The sequence below is a fragment of the Ovis canadensis genome, chromosome 2 (assembly GCF_042477335.2).
Source record: "Ovis canadensis isolate MfBH-ARS-UI-01 breed Bighorn chromosome 2, ARS-UI_OviCan_v2, whole genome shotgun sequence".
In the NCBI taxonomy this organism is placed as follows: domain Eukaryota; kingdom Metazoa; phylum Chordata; class Mammalia; order Artiodactyla; family Bovidae; genus Ovis; species Ovis canadensis.
The window spans coordinates 164,550,086-164,571,387 of record NC_091246.1 but is presented as its reverse complement, the minus strand read 5'-3'; positions in this window follow the sequence as shown (position 1 = coordinate 164,571,387).

Sequence of the window (21,302 nt, the reverse complement as noted above, 5' to 3'; positions counted from 1 at the left end):
AAGACACGTTGGTTTGATCCCTAGGTCGGGAAGATCCCACGGAGGAGGAAATGGCTACCCATTCCAGTATTCTTGCCTGGAAAAGTCCATGAACAGAGAAGTCTGATGGGCTACAAAGAGTCAGACACAACTGAACGGACACATACACACAGTTGTCAAAAGTTGCTCCTGTTGATGGGTTCATTGATCCTAGCTTTGTTCTATGGCAGAACACTGAACAATTTTAATCTTTCTCTGATTTGTAGATAGGCAAATAGTTTCTTACCATGCCATCTCTGCTCTTGACAAAGTAGTTTTTTTTTTTTTTTTTTTTTCTTTTTTGCCACTCCAAATAGCTTCTGGGATCTTAGTTCCCTGACTAGAGATCAAACCTGGGCCTCTGGCAGTGAATTCTAACCTCTGGACCACCAGGGAATTCCCAGAATAGTTTTAAAAATAATTTCTCCAAAGGCCTGTTTTGCATGTTGTTTATGATTCAGATTGTTTCAGATTGTCAATGTACAGTGCCCAGACCTGAATACAAACCTAGGTCCATCTTGTGCAAACAGGACTATCACCTTTTTTGTACAGTTTCTTGCCTGTGTGGTTGGATGAAGATAGCACAGGGAAGCTGAGCCACTGGCAGCTCCAAGCCCAGTGTGGCTTTGCTGGCTCCTGAATCTTACCATGGCCCTTCCTCTGGGGAGTAAAAATCACCAGGGCAACAACTCAAAGACTAAACTGAAATATTGGACCAATTTTGAGAAAGTGAATAACTCTACTAGTGGCTAACAAATTCCTTTGTGAGTCATGTGGTTTCCAAATCATTACTATCAACAAAATTGAAGGAAGGTCTAATCCAGCTATCAAATGAACAGATCATTAGAAATAACTTTTCTATGATGGCTCTCTGTAAAGTTATGTAACTCAGAAAATGTTAAAGGCATTGAGTGACATTTTTATAATAAAACTCCTTCCATTCTTATCTGCTTGTACAAGCAGGTTTTCTTAGTGAGTACAACCATAAAAACATAAAATAGCCATCACCTTAAGGCTGAATCCTGTTTAATTCTAACAATATATAATATTTGCTCATGGATTTATGAACTAATTTATTAGAAGCTCTGTTTATATTTTTAAGAAACACAGCTCTACTACAACTTAGCTTTTCATGCTTAGTAAATAATCAATTTTAATGATTTTATGCTACTTGAGACAATTGTATACTAATAATAATCTTAATTCAGATTATTTTAAGCAGTGAGAATCTATGGCCACAGAAAATTTTAAAAATTTACACTTAAATGTATAAACATATTCTTTTTATGCATTGGAGAAGGAAATGGCAACCCACTCCAGTGTTCTTGCCTGGAGAATCCCAGGGACGGGGGAGCCTGGTGGGCTGCCGTCTATGGGGTCGCACAGAGTCAGACATGACTGAAGTGACTTAGCAGTAGCTTAGCAGGGTGATTAAAGACTTTCAAGCATAAAAATATGAAAAAGTGAAACAGAAATATGAGTTTGCATAAAAAAGAACAATATAAAATTTCATACCATTAAGCGTAGCATGATCCTATATTTTAAAAATAAGTGATAAGTATCAAATTATTAAGTTATCTAAATTCCACTAAATACATTTAAAAGACTGAAGCAGTCATTTCATTGTTAAGTGTCAATGTTATCAACGTGTCAGAAATTGTATTCTTTGGAACTACTTCAAGAATTATATTCTTTAAAACTACTTATGATAAAAGTTTTAGATGTGAAGGGGATATCTTTCTCCTTAATGAAAATTAAATACATTTTGTGTTGTTTCCCTTTATCTGACCAAATGAGTTTGAACATCACTTCCTTAAGCCTCTTACTAGGAAGCCTGGTGCTACTCACCCACATCCTGGTCAGAAACAGTTTGAAGAAGTGTCCAGTCATATCATCTTTTAGTGCCCTTTGTTGAAGGCAAGGTCCTGAGAGCTGAAGCAATACATTTAATAGTCAGGATGAGAGTGGACGTGGAGGGGTGGGGTGGAGCCAAGAATAGGACAGGTAGGATTACATGTAGCTCACCATGTTACTCTTCCATACTGCAATAGACCTTGCCTACTGGACTTTTCTAATTAAACTGATATTTTGGCTTCCCTTGTGGCTCAGCTGGTAAAGAATCCACCTGCAATGTGGGAGACCTGGGTTTGATCCCTGGGTTGGGAAGATCCCCTGGAGAAGGGAACGGCTACCCACTCCAGTATTCTAGCCTCGAGAATTTCATGTACTATAGTCCATGGGGTCACAAAGAGTCGGACACAACTGAGCAACTTTCACTTTCACTTTCTCCCATTTACTACATAGAAGTAAAATATTTAATGTTTGCATGTCAGGTTAAAAAATATTTAAGCACAATTCCAGCATATATATATATATATATATATATATATATATATATATATATATATATCTCACCTACTTGTGCACTTCTTAAATTGTCAAAGATGTAATGACTGTCAGAATTCCATCTGTGGGTTCTCCACAGCCAATTTTAGTCATGCTCCCCTTAAATGAGTGAAACCACTCCTTGCTTATTGATTTTTCATACCATGTGAAATGAAACCATGTCTCTCATGGAGTTTTGGAAAAGCAGATAGAGATGTTGCCACAGTCTTTGATTTAATTTGAGGGCCTCATTTCCTGCTTGATTGAGCTCATGTACTTTTATGAAAAATTATACAGCCTCATCAGAGCCGCCTCATGAGTCAGTACTTTGAGGAAATCATAGAGTGAGGACTTCTCCTACCCAAGAAAAAGAATGTCTTACTCAGCAGGGCCCAGCAAGGAGAGAAGGATGCAAATGACTCAGGGATGCCCAGAGGAAGGGCAGCACCCCCGACTTCAAAAAAGGCAGAGGTTCATGGGGAATTCCCTGGAGGTCCAGCAGTAGGACCCTTTACTTTCACTGTCGTGGCCCCAGATAGGAAAACTAAGATCCCACAGGCTGCACCGCACTGCCAAGAAGGCAACAGCAGCAAATCCACCTCCCATACAGAGCAGGCAGAGGCTCATTTGACAGCCTCAAAAAATACCACTTCAGAAATTGCTAGACTCTCATCTAATTTTGCAATTACTACAAAATAAACCTCTTAATGATTGTAGCCATTATATATCTTGGCTATATTCTGAAAACAGTTGACACACCTCTATTAAAAACCAAATGTATAAGTAAAGAATAAAACAGAAAGGTTTGGGGCTTCCCTGGTGGCTCAGTGGTAAAGAATCCATCTGCCAGTTCAGGAGACATGGGTTCCATCCCTGGTGCAGGGAGATCCCACACACCATGGGACAGTTAAGCCCATTCCCCGCAACACTGAGCCTGAGCTCTAGAGCCCAGGAACAGCAGCTTCTGAAGCCCATGCACCCTAGAGTCTGTACTCCCTAACAAGAAAAGCCACCACGATGAGAAGCCTGCACACCGCAGCTGGAGATTCGCCCCTGCTCACCGCAACTAGAGAAAAGCCCACAGGGCGATGAAGACCCAACACAGCCAAAAACAAACAAATAAATCATTTTTTGAAAAATAGAACGATTAAAAATTTCTCCTACCACCAGTATATCCATATTTCATGGCATAAGTGAGCTGTAAACTACATTATCTCCCTAGTTCCTTTTGATTCTATCAGTGGTGATCTGTGCTTTCAGATGTAGCAAAGTCACCATTGGAATTAAAAAGAGTAAAAAAAGAAGTACTTTCTTGATAAAGGATTAATAGAATCGTTGACTTTCAGAGTTAGAGATGACATTAGAGTCTACTTCGCTTAGTGCCTGGTTCCCAGTGAGGTACCACCTATTAAAAGACGAATAATGGCAAAACTAGCATTGGAATTCTATTCTACTAGCCCTTTGTGTTTCATACCGTTTCTTTGATCTTGGTGTTTAAAAAGATATATTGTAAAAATAATGGAAGAATCCCCTCTCCCTTTGGCAGTTCTGTTCATCAGCGTAACTGGCAGGTAACCTTATTCCCTTCTTCCCTGTGTCCTTCACTCTAGAGGCCAGAGAAGTTCAATACCCCCACTCCTTGTATTCACTGCAGTTAGGGGCTCATGGACATAGCTCTGGCCAGGGAAATGCAGATGGCTGTCGGTCAGGGACTCGAGGGAAAACTATGTCTTTTTGGATAAAAGATATCTAGAGCTATATTGAATACTTTGTAACCCAGAGCTGAGCCAGCTATCTTGTGAAGTGACATATGTGAAGAAAGTTATAGAGATGCCCTGACAAGTTTAGGCCATTGAACCATCAATAATAGTTATTTCCAGATTCTCTGATATATGAGGAATAATAACCTCCTTTTTGTTTAGCCACTGTATTTGTATCTCATGCTGTATGCGTGCCAAATCACTTCAGTGTGTCCTACTCTTTGCAGTCCTATGGACTGTAACGCGCCAGGCTCCTCTGTCTACAGAATTCTCTACACAAGAATGCCGGAGTGTGTTGCCATGCCCTTCCCCAGGGGATCTTCCCAACCCAGGGATCGATCGCACAGAATTTTATGTCTCCTGCATTCTTTACCACAAGCTCTATCTGGGAAGCCCTGTACCTCAAGCTATCTGCACCAGAAAACATTCTTTACTGACATTTTCTTTCCTCGCTTTGTGCAGAAAATCATATTATACAAAGAGGATCCAGGATCCCAACTTGGAAGCCCAGCTTAAGGGTAAATGTGGTCCTGATGCCTCAGTCCACCTGAGGAAATATGGGAGCTGTCTCCTCAGTGTTTGCTACCTGTTATTCTGAGTTCTCCACTCTACTTTTCAACTCATTCCTTGTAGGGGATTCAAGGGAATACCTTTGGGGATTGACCCCCAAACGATATTTCCAAGTGCTAAGCCTTGGTATCTGAAAATGGAACCTTTTTGGAAATAAGGTCTTTGCAGATATAATCAAATTAGGGATCTTGAATAAGGTCATTCTGAATTTAGGATTAGCTCTAAATCTGATGATTTTATAAGAGAAAAAAAGATTCGACATACTCAGAGAAAAAGGCCTTGTGAAGATGGAAGTAGAGGTACTTTCCTGGTGATCCAGTGGTTAAGAATCTGTCTTCCAATGCAGGGGATAGATGTTCAATCCCTGGTGAAGGAACTAAGATCTCACAAGCCACAGGCAACTAAACCCATATGCTGCAACTGCTGAGGCCTCGTGCCCTAGAGCCAGTGCTCCACAATAAGAGAAGCCCGTGGGCTCCAAGTAGAGAAGGCCCCGAGGGCCGCAACTAGAGAAAAGCCTGTGGCCAGGCCACTGCAACAAGGATCAGCAAAGTCCAAAAAGAAGAAGAAAAATGGCAGTAGAGCTAGAAAGGCAGTGGCAAGCTGAGGAGCACCAAGCATGGTCAGCCACCACAAGAAGCTGGGAGAGCGGCAGGGACTGGATTCTCTCCCAGAGTCTTCAGAGGAGCATGGCCCTGTCAATACTTTGGTTTCAGACTTTGACCTCCAGAACTGTGAGGGAATAATTTTCTGTTTCTGCAAGCCACCAAGTTTGTAGTCATTTGTTATGACATCCCTGAGGAACTTACATGCTTTCAAAGATGCTTAATGTTCCAATGCTGAGAGAACAGTCTGGAGAAGAGAGTGAGGCGCACAACATATGAGAGACTTATCACTAAAATATACTCATGTTCAGGGCACAAGTAAGGCTGCCCTTAATTTTTCATGAAAATCCTACTCCAGAATATGGCATAGGGCTAGAAGGACTGGCAACTTGATGGAAAACCTGTCATTTCACTAAGTACCTTAGCAGTTACCTGGATTTTATTTTATTTTTTAAGAGAATGAAGGCAAAGAGTGAGTAGACATTCTGCCCAAAGGCCAGGCATTGTGCATAATCCTATCTGGTTACAGAGTTAAGTGGTAGAGATGTTTGGAAATGAATGAGGCAGTTTAAATTCGTGAATCAGTGGAACAGTAGTGGCTGAGGGAGGGGAAGACTGTCATTTCACTAGAAAAGGTCATAGATGCTAAATGGCCTATAGGTCTCAAGAGGCCACATAATCAAGCATGTTCCTTCCCAAAATATTGACATCATTTCATTGAGAAACTGCCCTAGAGGATCCTGAGAAAGCTTAGCTACCAACACTCTCATTTTTGTGAGGTATCCTTTTGAGACCAGCACATCTTGTGTCCATAGAAAATGGGAAACTATCCTCCTTATCCGCATTAATTTTGGATACTTGGTCCGGGGACATGGTCCAAAGACTGTGCCAAATGCCTATTTTCTCCTCACTTCCTTGGCTGGGGAAGGAAGAATTCAGCAAGTTCAACACCTAACTCATCATTAGTCCAGAATAAAGGGCTGTGTTTTATTTTAAAGACACTCTCTCTCCATTGTAAATTCTAGTAGAGGCCATACTAAAATTGTAATTAATGAAAGGAATGCTAATTCCAGTAACATACTCTTTAATGAGTTCATGATTCATTAACTTGAAAAGAATCCATTTGTTTGCATAAAATGAATCTCCATGATGGAAATATATAATTATTTAGTATGAATAATGATAGCACATTTAATAAAATTAGAACAATTTTTGGTAAACTTTGCAGATTAGGATGAATTAATAATAGTTATATAGTTTTATGTGCAGTCTATGTAAATTACACTAATAATTAAATGTTACAGTGCAGTTTGAATATAACAACCCTAGCTGCTGCACCCTGTTCTCACTCTATTTTTTAACAGTTTTTGCTCATCTCTTTTTGTCTGTGCTGGGTCTCCATTGCTCTGTGTGGGCTTTCTCTAGTTGCAGCCAGCAGGGACTGCTCTTCGATACGGTGCACAAGCTTCTCATTGCTGTGGCTTCTCTTATTGCAGGGCACAGGCTCTAGGTGCTCGTGCTTCACTGGTTCACTTGCCCTTCAGCACATGGAATCTTCCTGGATCAAGAATAGAACCTGTGTCCCCTGAATTGGCAGGCGGATTTTATCCACTGCACCACCAAGGAAGTCCCCTATTATTACTCTTACAGTAAAAGTCTTCCAAGTCACCAAAATGAGCCAATAAAATCAAAGTTGTATTTCTGCTATTAAAATCTGCTTCTTATTAATAGATGTATCGGGTGTGGTGAGATGGTTTTATTTCACCTGGGTTGATATAATATTCTCTAACAATCACTATTATTATAAAATCTGTATCATGCTCTTAAGAAACAAATACTACACCTGATAGTTTTGTAGAAAGAATGTGTTATAATTTTAATTTTTGCCTCCTAGAAATAAACAACTAGATAAAGAAAAAAAGAGAACAACTAGTCCAAGACAACTGTTAGCTCTTAGAGACATCATTTGGCTCAACTTTACTTTCCTGTAGAAAGGATGTCCTTGTAAAATAACTGAAAACCAGATGCATGTAAGCCATAGGGATTTCAATGATCATATACCAAAGGGGACAAATTTTGTTGGATTAACAGAGTATTTATTTTATTATGAGACTCTAAGAACAAACTGTTCTGTATTAATGGTGGAAAGAGGGAAACTGTTTTCTATCAAGCTGAAGCCCAGATCCATGAAGTGAGATGCTTCCTTCAGTGATAGGACAGAGATTGGAACCCAGATGTCCTGAATCTCTGCCCAATGTCCCATCATTAAAATGCTAGAATGTTCCTTCAGGGAAAATGGGGGAAAAAGAGAAATCCACAAGAGAGAAGAAAAACTTTGGTGCCATGGCAGACTCACTGATAAGAAGAAAAGTCATGAAAAAGTGCCATGATTTTTCCAGAAAGTCTGACTTCTAATTCCACTCATACAGAAAGGGATTTTCTTCTGATTGTGTTGCCCCCGGGGATTGTTTTGGGTCAATATACTGCAGTCCGTGGCCAACTCAGTGTATATGCAGCTGTAATAGTAAGTGAGCCCCTCGAAAGTTCATCCGTGGAGCCTCCTGTGAATAGGTCTTTTCACAATGGAGTGAGCCATCTGTGGCTGTGGAAGGAGGAAGGACAGATTTGGAACTGGATCTAGGAAGTGAAGTGGTCACAGAGAGGCTAAATTGATGACACACACCCTCTAAAAAGATACAGTAGAGTCTACCCTATCTGGATTTCCCCACAATAATCACACTGACCAATGAATTACAAATATCCACGCTATCCAGCACTGCATAGATTTAGCTTTAGGCCTGGTATAAACATGGCAAGTGAATTGGGTCAGAATACAGAAAATCATTTCATGTGGCAGCTTGTAAAAGGTACTAAATTCATCATTCCTTTCATAATAAATGAACACAGTAAGCTTTTCTTCCTATCTTTTCCAAGTGTCACCAATTCTATTATTTTGTATACAGTAGATAATATATATATATGTACATATAGTCAAAGCTGTGTTTTTTTCAGTAGTCATGTACAAATGTAGAGTTGGACCATAAAGAAGGCTGAGTGCTGAAGAACTGCACCTTTGGAATTACTGGAGAAGACTATTGAGAGTTCCTCGGACAGTAAAGAGATCAACTAGTGAATTCCAAAGGAAATCAACCCTGACTGTTCATTGAAAGGACTGATGCTGAAGCTGAAGCTCCAATACTTTGGCCGCTGGATGCAAATGGCTGACTCATTGGAAAAGACTCTGATACTGAGAAAGATTGAGGAGAAGGAGAAGGAGAAGGGAGCAAAAGGAGAAGAGGGAGGCAGAGGATGAGATGGTTAGATAGCATCACTGACATAATGGACATGAATTTGAGTAAACTCCAGGAGATAGTGAACAACAGGGAAGCCTGGAGTAATGAAGTCCATGGGGCCGCAAAGAGTCAGACATGACCTAGCAACTAAACAACAATAACAACAATTGGTTGTTGTTAGTTTATTGGTTGATTGATTGGTTGATTAGTTTATTCATCTATTCATTTAATAAGCATTGATTGAAACCTTCCATGGGAAAAACAAGCATGAAGGAGATACAATGACCGTGTCCTTAAGAAGCTTACAGCTAGGCAAAACAGACAATAACAATGCAAACATGGAAAATTCAAGGTGAGTGGCACAGAGATGCATGGGAGAAAAAGGTCAGCCTGGCTTAGGCAAGCCACGGAGTTTTGTCAGAAAGGAGATTAGGGTTAGATATCTGAACAGGGAAAGAGAAGAAAGAACAATTAAGCCAAAGGCATTTAGGACAGAGAAAATAACAAAGCCCCAAAACTCTGGAATAACACTAGATTACAATTTCTGAGGACTTACTATGGCCAGATGCTGTTCTAGGTACTTTCGTGTATTCATTTCTTTTGATTCTTACAGTTACAATAATGAGGTGGGTGCGTTGATTTATATAGGATTTGAAAATTCAGGTCCCCAAAAGCCAGGTCACTCTCCCAAGATTGCAAGTGTGATGAAGGCACAGCTGAGAGTCCAGCCTAAGCCATCTCACCTTGGAGCCCTCCCTGTCAACAGCACAGGGTCCTGATGGATCATTGCAAGTCTAAACAGGAGACTTGTTTGTGGCTGAAGCATAAGCTGTGTGAAGGAGTATGGGAGGGACCAGGAACAGAAAGGCATTTCTGAGGACTTCCATGTCTTCCAAGGCTCAACCGCTGGCCAGTGAAGGCAGACAGAGCAGACAGACAGTCAGTGCTTTGTGGCTGCCTATCATGAAGGCCAGTAAACAAAAAGCAGGTATCAAAAAGCATTCAACGGCCATCAGTTCAGTTCAGTTGCTCAGTCATGCCCGACTCTTTGCGACCCCATGAATCGCAGCACGCCAGGCCTCCCTGTCCATCACCAATTCCCGGAGTTCACTCAGACTCACGTCCATCGAGTCAGTGATGCCATCCAGCCATCTCATCCTCTGTCGTCCCCTTCTCCTCCTGCCCCCAATCCCTCCCAGCATCAGAGCCTTTTCCAATGAGTCAACTCTTTGCATGAGGTGGCCAAAGTACTGGAGCTTCAGCTTTAGCATCATTCCTTCCAAAGAAATCCCAGGGTTCATCTCCTTCAGAAAGGACTGGTTGGATCTCCTTGCAGTCCAAGGGACTCTCAAGGGTCTTCTCTAACACCACAGTTCAAAAGCATCAATTCTTCGGCACTCAGCTTTCTTCACAATCCAACTCTCACATCCATACATGACCACAGAAAAAACCATAGCCTTGACTAGATGGAACTTTGTTGACAAAGTAATGTCTCTGCTTTTGAATATGCTATCTAGGTTGCTCATAACTTTTCTTCCAAGGAGTAAGCGTCTTTTAATTTCATGGCTGCAGTCACCATCTGCAGTGATTTTGGAGCCCAAAAAATAAAGTCTGACACTGTTTCCACTGTTTCCCATGAAGTGATGGGACCAGATGGCTGTAGTACTGGTCTAATTACACATCCAGTTGAACAATCCTTAACTACCTTAGCACTGTAACACTGGTTTTTGTTCTCTTGTGACATTTTTTCCTCTAATCAGCCCTCTTTGAGCGTTAGATGATATGTATTTATTTTCAATACAGACTTGTACAGGGAATGTTGTGACACTGTTTAACACACTGGGAGATATCCCGAGGTGTGACAAACAGCAGGATGGATGTTGCAGCTACTTTATCGCTTCATTTCTCATGGTGTCAAACTTGTGCCTATGGTCTCTTTCCTGCGGACATGTCTCTTACTGAGTCACAGAAACAGCAGAGTCAGCTAGTGGAGCACTTGAACTTGACCAGTGCCTGGTGTCAGGAAATCCTCACACAATCCGATTGTCATCATCATGTCCCTTTGGAAACTGTGTATGTGACCCCAGTAGTTTATAAGGGCTCTACAGCTAATGACTGGCGTCCAGGCTTTAAGACACAAATATGCCCCAAGTGTTTCAAGTGAAAGCAGCAGACTAGGTAGAGATGTCAGCCACCTGGGATTTTCACCAGCGGACTCCAAGGGCACCAGGACAACAGCCTCCCTCAGTTACCATAGAGACCCTGACAATGAAGTTAGGTCATAAAGATCTGAGCATGAGAAATTCGTTTTTATTCCAAGTCTGCTGGCAGATCAATGCGTTTTTCCCTTCTTTGCTTCCTTCCATTCTGGGTAGAACTATGTCTAGGTTGTTAAATATATAGAAGACAAAAGCTTACAAGATGGAGAGCTATTTTTTTCTAATCTCTAAAAATGGATTCTTCTTTGGAGACTAAATAAAAGGAGGAGGAGAAGGAAGAGGAGTTAGAGGAGGGGAAGAAAAAGTCAGGGAGGGAAAAGGAAGGGAAGGTGATGGGAGAAGCAGAAGGAAAAGGAGAAAAGGAAAGAAGCTGTTCTATTAGGGCAGCAAGACTGTCACAGTGTCTGTCACCCTAAAGCCCAAGGGGGATCTGGCCACCAGCCAAAGTAACACGCCTGACCCCTTGGTCTATGGCCACCAGTGCAGCCCAGGGAAGGCACAGCCAAGCTCCCAGAGAATGCTAGAACATAGTTGTTAATACTTCTATCACCTAGCCCTTGGCTATTTCTTACCCTATTTTCATCTTTCATACTTATAACCGGAACTACATTTGAGTTGATGACTTGAGAGAAATGGAAATTTCTTCCATGCATTCTTACTGCTAAAGAACATGAAGAGCTGTGTACATTCCACACTTGTTGAAAGTCACAAAGAATGGGACATTGTATCAGAAAAAAAGCATAACGCTACCCCCTCCTACAAGAAGGCTTCAATGATTTCCAATATTAGCTTTATTGCTTTTAGTTACTATCTCTCAAGCACTTATGTTGTTGGCAACCATAAAGTTTTTACATGCCTTATCTGACTTAGTTTAATCTTCTAAACAACTTTGTGAGATAAGTATAAATATTCCCTAACTGGACATCACCAGATGGTCAACACTGAAATCAGATTGATTATATTCTTTGCAGCCAAAGATGGAGAAGCTCTATACAGTCAAAAAAAACAAGACCAGGCACTGACTGCGGCTCAGGTCATGAACTCCTTATCACCAAATTCAGACTTACATTGAAGAAAGTAGGGAAAGCTGCTAGCCCATGCAGGTATGACCTAAATCAAATCTCTTATGATTATATCGTGGGAGTGAGAAATAGATTTAAGGGACTAGATCTGATAGATAGAGTGCCTGATGAACTATGGACGGAGGTTCGTGACATTGTACAGGAGACAGGGATCAAGACTATCCCCATGGAAAAGAAATGCAAAAAAGCAAAATGGCTGTCTGGGGAGGCCTTACAAATAGCTGTGAAAAGAACAGAGGCAAAAATCAAAGGAGAAAGGAAAGATATATCCATTTGAATGCAGAGTTCCAAAGAATAGCAAGAAGAGATAAGAAAGCCTTCTTCAGCGATCAATGCAAAGAAATAGAGGAAAACAACAGAATGGGATCAATGCAAAGAAATAGAGGAAAACAACAGAATGGGAAAGACTAGAGATCTCTTCAAGAAAATTAGAGATACCAAGGGAACATTTCATGCAAAGATGGGCTCAAAAGCAGAAGATATTAAGTAGAGGTGGCAAGAATACACAGAAGAACTGTACAAAAAAGATCTTCACGACCTGGAAAATCACGATGGTGTGATCACTCATCTAGAGCCAGACATACTGGAATGTGAAGTCAAGTGGGCCTCAGAAAGCATCACTATGAACAAAGCTAGTGGAGGTGATGGAATTCCAGTTGAGCTATTTCAAATCCTGAAAGATGATGCTGTGAAAGTGCTGAACTCAATATGCCAGCAAATTTGGAAAACTCAGCAGTGGCCACAGGACTGGAAAAGGTCAGTTTTCATTCCAATCCCAAAGAAAGGCAATGCCTAAGAATGCTCAAACTACAGCACAATTGCACTCATCTCACATGCTAGTAAAGTAATACTCAAGATTCTCCAAGCCAAGCTTCAGCAATACGTGAACTGTGAACTTCCTGATGTTGAAGCTGGTTTTAGAAAAGGCAGAGGAACCAGAGATCAAATGGCCAACATCTGCTGGATCATGGAAAAAGCAAGAGAGTTCCAGAAAAATATCTATTTCTGCTTTATTGACTATGCCAAAGCCTTTGACTGTGTGGATCACAACAAAGTGTGGAAAATTCTGAAAGAGATGGGAATACCAGACCACCTGACCTGCCTCTTGAGAAACCTGTATGCAGGTCAAGAAGCAACAGTTAGAACTGGACATGGAACAACAGACTGGTTCCAAATAGGAAAAAGAGTACATCAAGGCTGTATATTGTCACCCTGCTTATTTAACTTCTATGCAGAGCACATCATGAGAAACGCTGGGCTGGAAGAAGCACAAGCTGGAATCAAGATTGCTGGGAGAAATATCAATAACCTCAGATGTGCAGAAGAAACCACCCTTATGGCAGAAAGTGAAGAGGAACTAAAAAGCCTCTTGATGAAAGTGAAAGTGGAGAGTGAAAAAGTTGGCTTAAAGCTCAACATTCAGAAAACGAAGATTATGGCATCTGGTCCCATCACTTCATGGGAAATAGATGGGGCAACAGTGGAAACAGTGTCAGACTTTATTTTCTGGGGGCTCCAAAATCACTGCAGATGGTGACTGCAGCCATGAAATTAAAAGACAGTTACTCCTTGGAAGAAAAGTTATGACCAACCTAGATAGCATATTCAAAAGCAGAGACATTACTTTGCCGACTAAGGTCCGTCTAGTCAAGGCTATGGTTTTTCCTGTGGTCATGTATGGATGTGAGAGTTGGGCTGTGAAGAAGGCTGAGCGCCGAAGAATTGATGCTTCTGAACTGTGGTGTTTGAGAAGACTCTTGAGAGTCCCTTGGACTGCAAGGAGATCCAACCAGTCCATTCTGAAGGAGATCAGCCCTGGGATTTCTTTGGAAGGAATGATGCTAAAGCTGAAACTCCAGTACTTTGGCCACCTCATGCGAAGAGTTGACTCACTGGAAAAGACTCTGATGCTGAGAGAAATTGAGGGCAGGAGGAGAAGGAGACGACAGAGGATGAGATGGCTGGATGGCATCACCGACTCGATGGATATGAGTTTGAGTGAACTCCGGGAGTTGGTGACGGACAGGGAGGCCTGGCGTGCTGCGATTCATGGGGACACAGAGTCAGACAAGATTGAGCGACTGAACTGAACTAGCATCCTGGGGAGTGTAATCAGGGCGAGATCATACACGTGATTCAACCTCAGTTTCCAAAGCCTACACTTTTACGCACTCAATTACAAGAACTTCCTACAAAAGGCACCATGTCACTCTCTTTGGTGTTTATCATGTTCTGCTTTGCATGCTTTTAAAACTGTTGTTTAAAATACAATCATTAAAGATAATTCTGACATGGAGTTAAACTTAAAAATATCTTTGGAACCCCTATTTTTGCTGCTTACCAGACACAAACTTGGAAAAATGCTCATAAACCCTCAGCTTTTCTGTTCTTTCTTCTGTAAATTTAATGTCCTCATTAGGTAGTTGAGGTCAGCACATTGGTGCTCAATATGCCTGCATGAACAACAGTCTGATTCCAAATCGGGAAAGGATTTTGTCAAGGTTGTATATTGTCACCCTGCTTATTTAAGTTATATGCAGAATACATCATGAGAAACACTGGGCTGGAAGAAGTACAAGGTGGAATCAAGATTGCTGGGAGAAATATCAGTAACCTCAGATATGCTGATGACACCACCCTTATGGCAGAAAATGAACTAAAAAGCCTCTTGATGAAAGTGAAAGAAGAGAGTAAAAACGTTGGCTTAAAACTCAACATTCAGAAAACTAAGATCATGGCCTCTGGTTCCTTCACTTCATGGCAAATAGATGGGGAAACAATGGAAACAGTGAGAGACTTTATTTTTTGGGACTCCAAAATCACTGCAGATGGTGACCAACGCCATGAAATTCCTTGGAAGAAAAGCTGTGACAAATCTAGACAGCATATTAAAAACCAGAGATGTTACTTTGCTGACCAAGGTCTGTCTAGTCAAAGCTATGGTTTTTCCAGTAGTCATGTATGGATGTGAGTCGGACTATAAAGAAAGCTGAGGGCTAAAGAATTCATGCTTTTGAACTGTGGTGTTGGAGAAGACTTTTGAGAGTCCCTTGGACTGCAAGGAGATCCAACCAGTCCATCCTAAAGGGAATCAGTCCTAAACATTCACTGGAAGGACTGATGTTGAAACTGAAACTCTAATACTTTGGCCACCTGATGCGAAGAACTGACTTATTTGAAAAGACCCTGATGCTGGGAAAGATTGAAGATGGGAGGAGAAGGGCATGACAGAGGATGAGATGGTTGGATGGCCTCACTGACTCGATGGACATGAGTTTGAGTGAACTCCAGGGGTTGGTGATGGACAGGGAGGGCTGGTGTGCTGCAGTCCATGGGGTCACAAAGAGTCAGACACAACTGAGTGACTGAACTGAACTGAACTGATTCCTGCATGATGGGGATGTGTTTCAGACTTTTTTCTTTTCTCCACATTATCTAATACAATACATAGCAAGAAAACATGCTTTAAAAAAAGTCTTTGAATTGAATTCTTTAACACTTGAAAATAGATAAGCTTAATATTGCTAAATATCTTTTCAGTCTGTTCTGCATTAAGTATATATTTGTTGTTCTTTGTATCTTTAGTCATTTATTTGGTAAAAAAAAAAAAGTCTAACTTTGATTTCGTTTAGTTATTTTACTTTCTTTCTTTCTTTTTCTCTTTGGTTGGGCTAGGTCTTAGTTGTGAGTTGCGGCTCATGTGCTTCTCTAGCTCTGATGCAGGGGCTTAGTTGCCCTACTGCATGTGAGATCTTAGTTCCCCAGCCAGGGGTCAAACTTGTGTACCCTGCATTGGAAGGTGGATTCTCAACCACTGGACCATCAGAGAACTCCCTTGAGTTTTAATAGTGTCCACTCTTTTATTAGAAATTAACTAGCTTGCTCCGGTATTATGGCAAAATATGGACCATACTGCATGATCCACTGTCTCTTTAAATGCACCAGAAGCCTGTACCCAACACTGCTTTGTGACTGTTGAGTGTTATGACTGGAAAGAGTTTAGATAGAACATAGCCAGTACTCTGCCAAGGGATCTTGTGAGCTGATTAACTCTCTGGGCTTTGATTTTCTCATTTGTAAAATGAAGTTTGCTAGAGAAAACATCTAGGCATCCTTCTAGCTTCAACATCCTATGAAACCTATTCCTTCACCTAGCACAGGGTTCAGTTCAGTTCAGTTCAGTTGCTCAATTGTGTCTGGCTCTTTGCGACCCCATGGACTGCAGCATGCCAGGCTTCCTTGTCCATCACCAACTCCCAGAGCTTACATAAACTCATATCCATTGAGTAGATGATGCCATCCAACCACCTCATCCTCTGTCATCCCCTTCTCCTGCCTTCAATCTTTCCCAGCATCAGGGTCTTTTCAAATAAGTTATATCTTCACATCAGGTGGCCAAAGTGTTGGAGTTTCAGCTTCAGCATCAGTCCTTCCAATGAATATTCAGGACTGATTTCCTTTAGGATGGACTGCTTAGATCTCCTTGCAGTCCAAGGGACTCTCAAAAGTCTTTTCCAACACCACAGTTCAAAAACATCAATTCCTCGGTGCTCAGCTTTCTTTATAGTCCAACTCTCACCTCCATACATGACTACTGGAAAAACCATAGTAGCTTTGACTAGACAGACCTTGGTCAGCAAAGTAACGTCTCTGGTTTTTAATATGCTGTCTAGATTTGTCACAGCTTTTCTTCCAAGGAGCAAGTGTCTTTTAATTTCATGGCTTTGGTCACCATCTGCAGTGATTTTGGAGCCCCCAAAAAATAAAGTCTCTCACTGTTTCCATTGTTTCCCCATCTATTTGCCATGAAGTGATGGGACCAGATGTCATGATCTTAGTTTTCTGAATGTTGAGTCTTAAGCCAACGTTTTTACTCTCCTCTTTCACTTTCATCAAGAGGCTCTTTAGTTCTTCTTCATTTTCTGCCATAAGGGTGGTATCATCTGCATGTCTGAGGTTATTGATATTTCTCCCGGCAATCTTGATTCCAGCTTGTGCTTCATCCAGTCCAGCATTTCTCATGATGTACTCTGCATATAAGTTAAATAAGCAGGGTAACAATATATAGCCTTGACGTAATTCTTGCCCTATTTGGAACAAATCTGTTGTTCCATGTTCAGTTCTGACTGTTCCTTGACCTTCATACAGATTTCTCAGGAGGCAGGTTAGGTGGCCTGGTATTCCCATCTCTTTCAGAATTTTCCACAGTTTCTTGTGATCCACACAGTCAAAGGCTTTGGCATACTTGATAAGGCAGAAGTAGATGATTTTCTGGAACTCTCTTGCTTTTCTGATGATCCAGTGGATGTTGGCCATTTGATCTCTGGTTCCTCTGCCTTTTCTAAATCCAGATTGAACATCTGGAAGTTCACAGTTATGTGCTGTTGAAGCCTGGCTTGGGGAATTACTTTACTAGCCTATGAGATGAGTGCAATTGTATAGTAGTTTGAGCATTCTCTGGCATTGCCTTTCTTTGGGATTGGAATGAAAACTGACCTTTCCTGTCCTGTGGCCACTGCTGAGTTTTCCAAATTTGCTGTCATATTGAGTGCAGCACTTTCATAGCATCATCTTTTAGAATCTGAAATAGCTCAGCTGGAATTCCATCATCTCCACTAACTTTGTTCGTAGGGATTCTTCCTAAGGCCCACTTGACTTCACATTCCAGGATGTCTGGTTCTAGGGGAGTGATCACACCATCGTGATTATCTGGGTCGTGAAGATCTTTTTTGTACAGTTCTTCTGTGTATTCTTGCCACCTCTTCTTAATATCTTCCGCTTCTGTTAGGTCCATACCATTTCTGTCCTTTATTGAGCCCATCTTTGCATAAAATGTTCCCTTGGTGTCTCTAATTTTCTTGAAGACATCTCTAGTCTTTCCCATTCTATTGTTTTCCTCTATATCTTTGCATTGATCACTAAGGAATGCTTTCTTAGCTCTCCTTGCTTTTCTTTGGAACTCTGCATTTAAATGGGTATATCTTTCCTCTTCTCCTTTGCCTTTAGCTTCTCTTCTCTTTTCAGCTCTTTGTAAGCCTTCCTCAGACAACCGTTTTGCCTTTTTGCATTTCTTTTTCTTGGGGATGGTCTTGATCCCTGCTTCCTATACAACGTCATGAACCTCCTTCCATAGTTCTTCAAGTACTCTATCAATCTAATCCCTTGAATCTATTTCTCACTTCCACTGTATAATCATAAAGGATTTGATTTAGGTCAAACCTGAATGGTCTAGTGGTTTTCCCTACTTTCAATTTAAGTCTGAATTTGGCAATAAGGAGTTCATGATCTGAGTCACAGTCAGCTCTTGGTCTTGTTTTTGCTGACAGTATAGAGGTTCTCCATCTTTGTCTGCAATAAATATCATCAATCTGATTTCTGTATTAACCTTCTGGTGATATCCACATGTAGAGTCTTTTCTTATGTTGTTGGAAGATGGTGGTTGTTACGACCAGTGTGCTCTCTTGACTAAATTCTATTAGCCTTTGTCCTGCTTCATTCCGTACTCAAAGGCCAAATTTGCCTGTTACTCCAGGTATTGTGGTAGGACAGTGGTGGTGTGATCTCAATGGTGCAACACTTCCTTATGTACTTTGGGTTCCTCACAGCGCTCTGCCTCGGACCATAGTTTAAGGTGAGATTTAATGTTTTCCTTCTCAAGATAGGGGGTTTAAGATAGAAAGAAAACTGAAGTTTTATTGCCTTTCTTTTAGACCTGGTTGGATAGTTTATCACCTTTATGCCTTACTTTTCAATTTATAAAAGGAAAAAGGAAATGTCTATTTCCTCATCCAAACAAATCTGCTTTCTTGGCCCCCATTATGACGAATTTCCCCCCATTTGCATGAGCTGAGTCTGAATTCACACACAGAACAAACATATCTCAGCATCTAAATAAATCACTCAGACTGTTCGTTTTTGTTTTAGCCGAGTGGCTGAGACTGTCATGTTACACACAGCGCTTCCTGTCTGCATCGCACTCTGTGTTCCCTCTGCAGCGTGCTTTGTATTTGCCTGTCACCTTTGCTAAATCCCATGTCTCTTGAGGACAGGGATCTCTACTGACACCTACATATGACCCTGGTGTGGGATCCACCTTTGGCTGAAGTTAAACAGAAAGGAGTATCCTCAGATGGTGGCCAGCAGTCCCCCCAAGTGCGCAGGTCCCCAGAGCTCCCAGGAGCCTTCCCTAGCTTGGGCTTGGGCTCTACTGTGTGATCTCAGGGTCTCTGAGAACCTCTCTTCACTTCCTCAGAGGTCTGCTATATGCCTAATCTTGGCCAGAAATTCAAGATCTCCAACTGTGTACTGGTACATAGAGAGAGAGTGAGAGAGAAAGAGAGAGAGAGAGAACGCCTGGCATAGGACTGCTCAAATCCTCGTAATTTCTTAAGTTATAAGAACACTAGGAGAATCTTGTGTTCTAACATTTGGTCCCTGACCTGGTTTCCGACACAGACCTCCTAAATCCCTTGGAATTTCCTGGGTGATAAGACTGTCTTTTGTTCTAATGAAGGGACTCTTGATTGGCTCCTACGTGGCTGCACGATGGGAGCTGGTCACCAGAAAGAACAAGCTATGATTAGAAGCTTGGCGGTTTCCACCCCATTCCCCATCCTCTAGGAAGAGGACTGGAGACTTAGTTAATGATTGATCATGCCTATGTGAGGAAACCTTCATAAAAGTCCCCAGTGTGCAGGATTTGAAGAGCTTCCAGGTTGGTGATTACGTGAGGGTGTGAGGAGAGTGGTACGCAAAGGTGGCACGGCAGCTCTGTGCCCCTTCTGGTGTACCTTACCCTGTGCATTTGTTCATTTGGCTGTTCATCGGTGTCTTTTATTTGTCTTTAATAATCAACTGGTAAAAGTAAGTGTTTCCCTGATTTCTATGGGCCGTTCTAGCAAATGATTTAATCCAAGGAAGGAGTCATGGGAAATCTAATATATAGCCAGTAGATCAGAAGGGCATGTGACAACCTGGCACTTGCTTGGCGTCTGAACGGGTATAGTCACATAGGACTGAGCCTTAGCTTATGGAATCTGACACTAACTCCAGGTAGCTAGGGTCAGAATTGAACTGAATTATAGGCTCCTCAGCTGGTATCTCTGAGAATTGCTTGGTGTAGGAGGAAAAAACAACAAAAAAGCCAGAATAACTGGTGTCAGAAGAATTTTGTGTGTGAGTAAAAGGAACACGAGAGTGTTTTTCCCTGACACCAAATAGCCCCCCTGTTCCAGATCTTAATCCGAGACTGTGTACATGAATGCTCAGTCGCTCAGTTGTATCTGATACTTTGTGACCCCGTGGACTAAAGCCCACTAGGCTCCTAAGTCCGTGAAATTTTCCAGGCAAGAATACGGGGTGGATTGCCACTCCAGTATTGGAATGTGTTGCCATTTCCTTCTTCAGGCTGTGTACACAGCAGATGCTCAGTGCAATACTGATGAAGTCAATAAGCCAATCAATCTCTCCCCAGTTGTAACCCGTGTCTTCTTGCCTACTCCATGGAAGGTCCTGGCATTTTCACAAACTCACTTCTCACTGTGCGTTTGAGAATGGCTCCATCTCTGGATAAAGTGGGTGTGGTGCTGGGGAGCAGTCTCCTTCCAATATTTCTGTCCACTAGTATCACTATCTGGCTCTCTCACCTTCTAAATTTCTGCGATCATTTTACTCTGGTCTCCATCACCAGTTCTCATCTTCCTGCCTAGACTGACCCTGAGTTTTCAGATTGCTAAGCCTGAATCCAGGGTTTAACCACAGGCATTGGCTCTTACGTGGCCAAGGCCGCAGAGCATGAACTTATGGCCTGCAGGTCCAATCTGGCCCAGAGAGAAGGTACTGGTTCTACTGAAGAGTTTTTGCTTCTTTGTTTTTTCCTTACAAACTCAAATTTAGTTGTAACATTTAAAATTTTCACATGAAATTTTTCTTTCTGTCTTAAAAAAGTAAATCAGAGAATTTGACACCACTGGGTCATATTGTTCTTTAATGACTATTGCAAAACTGACTCAAACCAGTTAAGTAAGATATAACTCTTGGGTTCTCCTAATTGGTAAACATTAACAGTAAAAACTTTCAGGAAGATGGGAGGTAGCTACTCTTCCCAGCTTCTCAGTAAGTCTCAAACCAACATCTGGCACCACTTTAGTATTTATTGAATAAAGATCTCCTGGCAAGTTAACTATTCTGTGAGGCTGATGAAGCTCTACCCAGCTCTTGATCATTTTAGGTGTTTTGGCAAAACATTCACCCCCAGAAGATTCCAGAGACAGGATTCTACTGCCCCAGTGTCAGCACTGGTAGCTCTGGTAGATCAATGCTCTGATCAAATGGCGGGATATGGGGATCAGGCTTTGTGTACCATCCTTAC